Source organism: Macaca mulatta, chromosome 9 (assembly GCF_049350105.2).
Source record: "Macaca mulatta isolate MMU2019108-1 chromosome 9, T2T-MMU8v2.0, whole genome shotgun sequence".
NCBI lineage: Eukaryota > Metazoa > Chordata > Mammalia > Primates > Cercopithecidae > Macaca > Macaca mulatta.
The window spans coordinates 132,038,582-132,048,420 of record NC_133414.1 but is presented as its reverse complement, the minus strand read 5'-3'; the positions used below and the strand labels follow the sequence as shown (position 1 = coordinate 132,048,420).

The 9,839-nt window shown below is 41.1% G+C and overlaps 1 protein-coding gene across 4 annotated transcripts in view; it reads right to left on the bottom strand.

The window, feature by feature from the left end:
- Positions 1–1,606: 1,606 nt before the first annotated feature.
- The window catches only part of SEC23IP (SEC23 interacting protein), a 51,294-nt gene continuing 43,061 nt past the window's right edge, over positions 1,607–9,839 (bottom strand). For 2 of the 4 annotated variants that reach the window (XM_001100615.5, XM_015148325.3), the window contains exon 19: positions 1,607–3,145. The gene's annotated coding sequence lies outside the window, so the exon portion shown is untranslated. The remainder of the gene's footprint in view (positions 3,146–9,839) is intronic. The other 2 variants (XM_077947642.1, XM_077947643.1) reach the window with 1 other exon arrangement.

Sequence of the window (9,839 nt, the reverse complement as noted above, 5' to 3'; positions counted from 1 at the left end):
TGGCCTGGAATGAAGGCCTGGGTCATCCCCGGACTCAAGTGCTCATGGTAAAAGAACAACAATAGTAATAATCAGTTAACATTCTGAGTGCCCACTGTGTGCTGAGCACCACGATAGGTATTTTATTCATATTTTTGTTTAATCCTCACAACTCTTCTATGAGGTTGAGGAATTTAATGACAAAGGAAACTGAGCAAAAACAAGACAAAAACACTTTGCTGAGAGCTTGAGGGAAAGATCTTGCCGAAGGATTCATTGCTAAATAGAGCTTGGACACAAATAAAAGTAGGTGGACACCAGAGCTCTTTAGTATGCGATTAAGTTTTGGTAAGCTCAATTAGGAGATGAAATACCAGGATAAGACTGATAACCCCCTGAGAAGTATTACAGAAATGTCATGAAGACAGGTTAGCTGACAGTCCGTCCTGTGCACTGCAGGGAGACAGTCAACAGCAGGAACACAATGTCAGCACCCCAGCTCAAAGACGAACTGAATTCTAACCACTCTCCTCTGAGGACCCAGCCCTGGGAAACCGACTCAAACTAAGCCGGAATGCCAACTTATTAAGTTACAATGAGAACTATAACTTAGAGGAAAACCAAAACACTCAGTGTCTGCAGTTCAAGTTTCCGCCAGAAAGCTGCTTGGTAAACACTAAAGTACAGCATTAAGATAGATGCCTCAAGTCATAAAAACTTGAAACAATGGTACTATAAATACCAGTATCATCCTAGGTTTTCTGGGATAATCTTCAGTACTCTTATCATGAGGCCAAATGCTGTGAGTTACTATTTCAAATACATGATCATCCCTGCCAAGATAGCAGCATCTCCTCCTTTTCATGTTCAAGGTTCTATATAGGTCACACCTTTCCAATAACATACTTACCTCAAAAATCACTCGAATCTGTGCAGTTTCCTTGTCTTATACTGTGGTTTTGAGAAAACATGTTTGTCTGGTTGGATTCAAGAAGCACACATGTCCAGCAGACTTGGAAAGCAGGGTCCTCTTGTCATACAGCATGTTAACACAGCAGACGAGGCCTCGGTGTCTTCATCAGTACTGTGACGACTCTTTCACCTTTGATTTCAGATGCTGGTGCCTTTAAATTTTTGTGCCAAACTCTACACATGAAACATTTCTGGAATAACTAGAGACATGACTTTCTTTATCTCCGGAAAAGAAGGGCATTAAACCAGATTAGGGGCTGGGAGGGGAGGTTGTCAGGGGATGAGCTGCTCCTGAGGAAGAGGCAGAGGTCAAGCTTCACTTAGCAGCTGGACTCTCACCTATAGACTGAAATCCTGCAAGGTGGTTACAACAGTGAACAATATGTTCATTGACTCTGCCCTCAGGGGACCTACTGTTTTTTTGTTTTTTAAGAGACTGAATAGTAATACATACATACATACGCATATCTGTATGTATGTATGTATATATTCACAGGCAGAATCACTCAAAAATTCTATTTTCTGTTTCCTCAAGTATGAAAAGGAAAGGGCAAGACTGCTGCCACTTAGTTGCCATATGCTTTTTCTACGAACCCTGGTCCTTCTCTGCCCATTACTCAGAAGACAGGCTGAATGACACAAACAAAACCAGATGTAAATTGAAAAATCAAACTGGATTTTATTGAAATATATATAAATAATCCTCTCGTTTCTTTATTTCATCAGTATTGGGAAGTTAGGTGAAAATTAATTAAAAAGTAGTAGTCCTGAGAGAGAGAAATGAAGGCTGAAAGGGAATCAAGAAAACCATATTCTATCCCAGATCTGCCACTACCCAGTCTGGGAAAGGCATTTAGTGTCCTGGCCTCAGCTGTAGAATGAGGTGGCTGAAATCTATGTTGTCCGGAGTCAATTACAGTTCTTAAAATTTTGCTATTCTAATTCTACCATTAGGAGCCAATGCTAACACTATGTATTGACAATATAAGCAGATACTCACAATACAAAGGGAATAAACACTGAGTTCATGGGGATACTTTTAAGGAAGACAAGAGAAATACAGAAGTTTGCTGCTTAAAAAAATGCATTAATGTTACTGCTTTATTCACACTAATTAGAATATATACACAAAAAATGTGTATCATATATCACTTTCAAAAATTTCCATGTTCCATGAGAACTATGTAAACAATGCAAAATATTTCCACTACGTAACAAAAGAAAATCAGCATTCCCATGTAGTATTAGGAAAATATTTAGATAATTTGAATTTATAGTAAAACAAATGAAATATTACAAAGCAGTCTTGTCATGAAGTAGCCTTATATAGCCCAGAAGCAATACATTTCATACTTTCAAACACTTTGGTATAAGTGAAATTAATACAAAGCAAAAAGAAGAAGAAAAAAAACCCTCTACTTTGGTTTTCACATTATTGGAACTTCAGCAACAAGGCAATTGCACAGCTACCTTGGATGACAAAATGGAAAACCTCTCATCTGCTCACTTCTCCTCCTGGAAATGGACATGCTAGGAGAGCGCTTCACAGGACTTCTGGAAAATACGGTGCATCTCACTTCCTTCCACAATCAGGCTCTCAGCAATAGTTTGAGAGATTTATAAAACCTCAGATTCAGTTGGGATATGAGTGATCTTGATTATTTCCTCTTAACAAATATAAATGATCTTGCATTAAGGCAGCTCAGAAGTACAATTCACATTTAAAGTAGAACATAAATCTCTTAAAAATCATATTACTATAGTTTCTGAACAAGTTCATACTTGAATAAAAAAAAACATACTGCATTAATAAAAAGAAAAATTCAAGTTTAATAGCCCACTAACAATACTTCTTAAGAAACAGAAATAACCGTTTACATGCTACAAATATTTCTTCATTGATATCACATATAACTTTAACAACTATACAACTAAACTGATCTGTGGAATTTGTCATGGCATCATTTTTATAATTACGTTTTCTCACCGATACTGTCCAAATGTGGTACTGATTTTTTTCACTGTCTTAGTTCTGTGTACTGTCTTTTAAATCCCTATGTCCGAGGATTGTGGCTGAGCAATTGTTGATGAATCGCTCTTCTGTCATCCATCACAGGAGCAAAGTGGGAACGTCCTCTGAGGATTTTCTCAGCATTGGAAGTTGTACCGGGATTTTCTGTGCAGACAAGAAAGTCTTAAAAAGGGGAAAAAAAAACAAAAACAAAAACATAAGTGAACTTTACAAATTTACAGTCAAATATAATGCATCGTTGTCTTTTCTTAAGCAAAAGAATGGACAACTGACCAGGTGCAGTGGTTCAGGCCTGTAATCCCACCACTTTGGGAGGCCGAGGCAGGCAGATCACGAGGTCAGGAGATTGAGACCATCCTGGCTAACACGATGAAACCCCATCTCTACTGAAAATACAAAAAATTACCCGGGCATGGTGGTGGGCGCCTGTAGTCTCAGTTACTCAGGAGGCTGAGGCAGGAGAATGGCGTGAACCCGGGAGGCGGAGCTTGCAGTGAGCCAAGATCGCGCTACTGCACTCCAGCCTTGGGGACAGACCAAGACTGCATCTCAAAAAAAAAAAAAAAAAAAAGAACGGACAATCCACCAGTGCTCAACTTTACTGACAAACACTGCAAACCGCCTCCAAAGAGCACAGCCTGCGAGCAAGTCCTCAGACAGGCCTTCCAAAGGGACAAGAGTGCCCAGGAAACACTCAGTAAGATTAACCAGCATGATAATCTTCATAGCAAAGCCAGTACAGAGAGTAAAAGACACAATTTAAAGTTAGTTATGGCCAGGTATTGTGGCTCATTCCTGTAATACCAGCACTGCGGCAGGCCAAGGCGAGTGGATCATCTCCCAAGGCAAGGGGATCATCTCAGCTCAGAAGTTTGAGACCAGCCTGGGCAACTTGGGGAAACCCCGTCTCTACCAAAAAATAAAAAAATTAGCCGGGCGTTGTGGCACACACCTGTGGTCCCAGCGTCTCGAGACGCTGAGTTAGGAGGATCACTTGAGCCCAGGAGGCAGAGGTTGCAGTGAGCCAAGATCACACCACTGCACTCCAAGATGGGTGACAGAGTGAGACCCCTTCTCGAAAAATTAAAATAAGGTATTTTATTTTATTTTTCTTCTTTGAGACAGAGTCTCGCCCTGTCGCCCAGGCTGAAGTGCAATGGCGCAATCTTGGATCACTGCACCCTCTGCCTCCCAGGTTCAAAATATTCTCCTGCCTCAGCCTCCCGAGTAGCTGGGACTACAGGTGCATGCTACCATGCCTGGCTAATTTTTGTATTTTTAATAGAGACAAGGTTTCACCATGTTGGCCAGGCTGGTCTCAAACTCCTGACCTCGTGATCCGCCGGCCTCAGCTTCCAAAAGTGCTGGGATTACAGGCGTGAGCCACGGCGCCCGGCTAAAATAAAATATTAATGAAAAATAAAATTAGTTATCTGCCATGTTAACTTGAGGCTTTTTAATTTTTATTTAATTATTTATTTTTGAGACAGGGTCTCACTCTACAATCCAGGCTGAAGTACAGTGGTGTGATCACAGCTCACTGCAGCCTCAATCTCCCGAACTCCAGCAATCCTCTCATCTCAGCCTCCCAAGTTGCTGGGACTACAGGTGCATACCATCATGCCCCCAGTGATTTTTTTTTTTTTTTTTTTTTTTTTTTTTTACTTTTAGTAGAGATGAGGTGTTACTATGTTGCTCAGCTGGTCTCAAACTCCTGAACTCAAGCAATCTGCCTGCCTCAGTCTCCAAAGTGCTAAGATTACAGGTATAAGCCACCACGCCTGGCCAATTTGAGGCTTTTTTTTTTTTTTTTTTTTTGAGGCGGAGTTTCGCTCTTGTTGCCCAGGCTGGAGTGCAATGGCACGATCTCGGCTCACCGCAACCTCCGCCTCCCAGGTTCAAGCAATTCTCCTGCCTCAGCCTCCCTAGTAGCTGGGATTATAGGTATGTGCCACCAGGCCCAGCTAATTTTGTATTTTTAGTAGAGACGGGGTTTCTCCATGTTGGTCAGGCTGGTCTCGAACTCCCGACCTCAGGCGATCCACCTGCCTCAGCCTCCCAGAGTGCTGGGATTACAGGCGTGAGCCACTGCGCCCGGCTATGAGGCTTTTCAAAGAACAATCTTTAAAAGGACATAAACATAAAACAACCATTCAGCAAAACTGCTCTAAGCTTGAAGGAACCATGTATAGAATGACTGTTAACATTTTAAATGGATTATCTTACGATATTAGTACAGTATTAGAAACTTAAATTCTTGACTAAATTTTACAGCCAAGTATAGGAAAAAATAAATAAAACAATTACAGTGAACGAATCATATGTGAAATAGAAGGTTCTTGCTGAGTTTTTCATAAAAGGTGATGGCAAAATCCTAGAATTACTATTCTTTTGGTTTTGTTTGTTTTGCTTTGTTTTGTTGGGGTAGAGAGCGTCAGGGGAACTTCAATTATTTCCAACTTCATTTGGGATAACTGCGAAGACTATGGTATACTGAGAACTTCTACTGCCAGATATTATGCATAAAATTACAATTATTAAAACACCATATTTCACCAAATCTAAGACACCATCGATTGTGACACTTCACTGTTATGTACCATAAAAAGATGCCCAGAAAGGAAGTCTCAAAGGAAAAGCCCTCACAAAAAGTGGGGGTACCAAACATCTATAGTCTCAGTGCGGGATAAAAACAAGCAACTATATGCATAAGGGATGGCAAAGAGGCCTGCACTACTCTTCCTTGACAATGGAAAATGGGAATAAAAACTCCGATATCTGAACTGATAATCCCTGCAAATTCTGGGTGCTGAATTCACACTATCAGCATAGTCCTAAAAAATCTCAAGCAGAGAAATTAGCTTAAGCAGAGGCAGGTTGGTAAAGCCCTTCCCCCAGTAACCAGCAGAAGAAAATGTATGGCTTCTCATAAAGAACTCAGCTTCCGTTAAGACAACAGCTGACTTAAATTTTCTTTCTCTCTCTCTTTTTTTTTTTTTTTTAAAGAGATGAGGTTTCACTATGTTGCCCAGGCTGGTCTCAAACTCCTGGGCTCAAGTAATCCTCCCACAGTGTATGAGACACTGCACCAGCCCCAGCAGCTGATTTTAAGATGCATTACAAATTTAAAGATGTTAAAATGTGGAAAATATATGACTTGAAATCAATGAAGTACCATAGACAAATAAATCGCTAGAAGAGATGAGAAAGCCTAGGAAACAAATATTAATTAAAATGTCAAACAACAGCAAAATATTTGGCATATGATAAAAACATCAAACCAATGACAAAAGGGTACATTATTCAATATATGGCACAGACAGAAATGATTATGTAAGAAAAAAGTTAAATTGTTTTCTACACGTTACTCTTCTAAATTACAAAGCCAAATGGGAAAGAAAAAAAAAAGAACTAAAAGAAAATAAATGTAAAAATCTAAAAACTAATCATAAAAGACTGGGCTATGGTGTTGTTGTTGCTGCTGCTGTTGTTGTTGTTGTTTTGAGACGAGTCTCGCTCTGTCATCTAGGTGGGAGTGCAGTGGCACAATCTTGGGTCACTGCAACTTTTGCCTCCTGGGTTCAAGCAATTATCCTGCCTCAGCGTCCCAAGTAGTTGGGATTACAGGTGCCCACCACCACTCTCATCTAATTTTTGTATTTTTAATAGAGGCTGGGGTTCTCCATATTGGCCAGGCTGGTCTCAACCTCCTGACCTCTGGTGATCCATCCACCTCGGCCTGCCAAAATGCAGGGATTACAGGCATGAGCCATCGTGCCCAGCGTAGGGCTACGTGTTTTTAAAACATGCTCCCCTCAACTTCCGCCAAAAAAAATCCAAAGTATAAGGAAAACTAAAAGGCTAATTTCAAACTGGGAAAAAATATTTGCAATGACAAAGGCTGATATCCTTAAATATCATATTTATAAATCCGTAAGAAAGAAAAGGACCCTACCCCATATCTCCAAGAAAATGTATAAAGGTCAAGAACAGGCAACTGACAAAAGAAACATAATCAGCCAGTTAAGATACACCCAAAGAGCTCAACTTCACTAGTAATAGAAAAGTAAGTAAAAATGGCATTATAACAATTTCTGGCTACCAAATTGGCAAAAAAAATTTTTAAATCAGTAATACCGGCCGGGCGCTCACGCCTGTAATCCCAGCACTTTGGGAGGCCAAGGTGGGCTGATCACGAGGTCAGGAGATCAAGACCATCCTGGTTAACATGGTGACACCCTGTCCCTACTAAAAAAAATACAAAAAATTAGCCGGGCGTGGTGGCAGACACTTGTAGTCCCAGCTACTCAGGAGGCTGAGGCAGAAGAATGGCACGAACCCAGGAGGCGGAGCTTGCAGTCAGCTGAGATGCGCCACTGCACTCCAGCCTGGGCGACAGTGAGACTTCATCTCAAAAAATATATATTAAAAAAAAAATCAGTAATACCCACTACTTCCAAGAGTGCAAGAATACTGGCCTTTACATACCGATGGTAAATATGAAAACTGAGCAACTTTTCTGGAATGCAATTTAGCAAAATGTAGGGATCAAAAAGCTTTTCTTTTTTTTGAGGCAGAATCTTGCACTATTGCCCAGGCTGGAGTGCAGTGGCGCAATCTCAGCTCACTGCAACCTCCACCTCCTGGGTTTTAAGTGATCCTCTTGCCTCAGCCTCCCAAGTAGGTGAGATCACACCTGGCTAATTTTTTTGTATTTTTAGTAGAGATGGGGTTTCACTATGTCAGCCAGGCTGGTCTCAAACTCCTGACCTCAAGTGATCCGCCTGCCTCGGCCTCTCAAGCTGGGATTACAGGCATGAGCCACCACACCCGGCCAAAAATCTCTTAAAAATATGCAATATTCTCAGAAATAAGAACACTACATCTAAGAATGTATCCAAAGCAAACAGAGATGGGCAAAAAGTATGTAAAACTACATATCAGAGTTATTTATAATGGAGAAAATTTGGAAAATCACCTAACACCCAACAATGGGGTAAAATTAAGTATTTTAATACAAGAACTATAAAATGGAATGAAATGCAACTATTAAAATATCATGTATCACTGTAGTACTGTTCCCACTAATAAAAGATTAGAATAACTGAAATGCCCATGAGTAGGGACTGGTTAAGCAAATATGGTGCAATAGTCAATAGAATACATAAAAAGAACAAGGTCACTCTCATAGTCTGATCCAGATTTTTCTCTCCACCTGAAATGGTCTTCTTCCTCCAGATATCCATCTGGCTCACTTGCTCAAATGACACTTTGCCCGTGAAGGGGGTCCCTTGCCATCTTATATACAATAACAACTTGCTCCCATCCCAAATGAATTCCTCTCCTCCTTGTCCAGCTGCTCAATCTTTACCATGTGGTACATTTCAATTGTCCACGTGCTGTCTGCCTTCCATTAGAGGAAAAAAAGTCCTTGAGGGCAGAGGCTTTGGTCCACTGCTGTGAAGCCCAATACCTAAAATAGCACCAGGCACTTATTAAGTAAGGTGCTCAACAGATACTGGACAGATGGATGAATGGATGGATGGGCAGACAGATGGATGAATGGATGGATGGATAGATATGGGACAATCTCAAAGATACAAAGGTAATAATGGTGTGTCAATTTTGCTATCATTTGTCTTTTTTTTGAGATGGACTCTGTCATCCAGCCAGAGTACCGTGGCGCAATCTCAGCTCACTGCAACCTCCACCTCCTGGGTTCAAGCGATTCTCCTGCCTCAGCCTCCTGAGTTGCTGGGATTACAGGCGCCCACTACCACGCCCGGCTAATTTTTGTATTTTTAGTAGAGACAGGGTTTCACCATGTTAGCCAGGCTAGTCTTGAACTCCTAACCTCAAGTAATCCACCTGCCTCAGCCTCCCAAAGTGCTGGGATCACAGGCGTGAGCCACCGCGCCCAGTCTCTTTTGTCTTTTAAAGAAGAAAAACTTAAAAGTGTGTGTGATATGTTAACAGATATCTGGAAGGATACACAAAACTTGGAACACTGGTTGTCTCGGGCAGGGAGGTTGGGGGTGAGTTATGGGAGAGCAATCTTTCACTTCTGGCCTTGCATTTCCCAACTACAGGCACCCGCCACCACACCCGGCTAATTTTTGTATTTTTAGTAGAGACGGGGTTTCACTATGTTGGCCAGACTGGTCTCAAACTCCTGACCTCAGGTGATCTGCGGGCCTTGGCCTCCCAAAGTGCTGGGATTAGAGGTGTAAGACACCATGCCTGGCCTACACTTTAGTTCTCTTTTACTTTGTTACAAGTTTAATTTTGGAAATGGAGCCAAAAAAATTTCTCTAAGGAAACCCTACTAAAAGTAATAACCTCTCTAAAACGAGGAGGCAGAAGATGAGGCTGAAGGAATGTTCATCTACCACTTACAATTAGAAAACCAAAAATGGCAGGAACTTCCTTTGATTTCAGTAACTTAGAGCTCAGCATTTTGTATCTGGTTCTTTCAAAGGCTTTAAAATTTCTAACTTTGTAAAAAACACATTAGTTATTTTTAAAAGTGATGCATAATCTAGTAAGGAAAAACAGGTATCTGGTGTCTCAGGAGGACAGTTAGGAATACAGAGTGTGGCTGAGTTGCAGGTCGGCGGACCCATCACAGACTTAACCTCCTTCTCTATTCTTTCCCTCTATAAAGATTGGGAACGCTCAAAATATCACTTCTACAATCTTTCATACGGACTGGAGATACTGGACATCAGACACAGGCCTAGTCAATAGGTATGAGTAAATTTTTGGACAAGCTTCTGCTTCCCTAATTAAGAGAGTGACAGATGTGAGGAGTACTACCCTCTCCCCTCTTCCCTCTTATTCATGTTGTGAATATAGG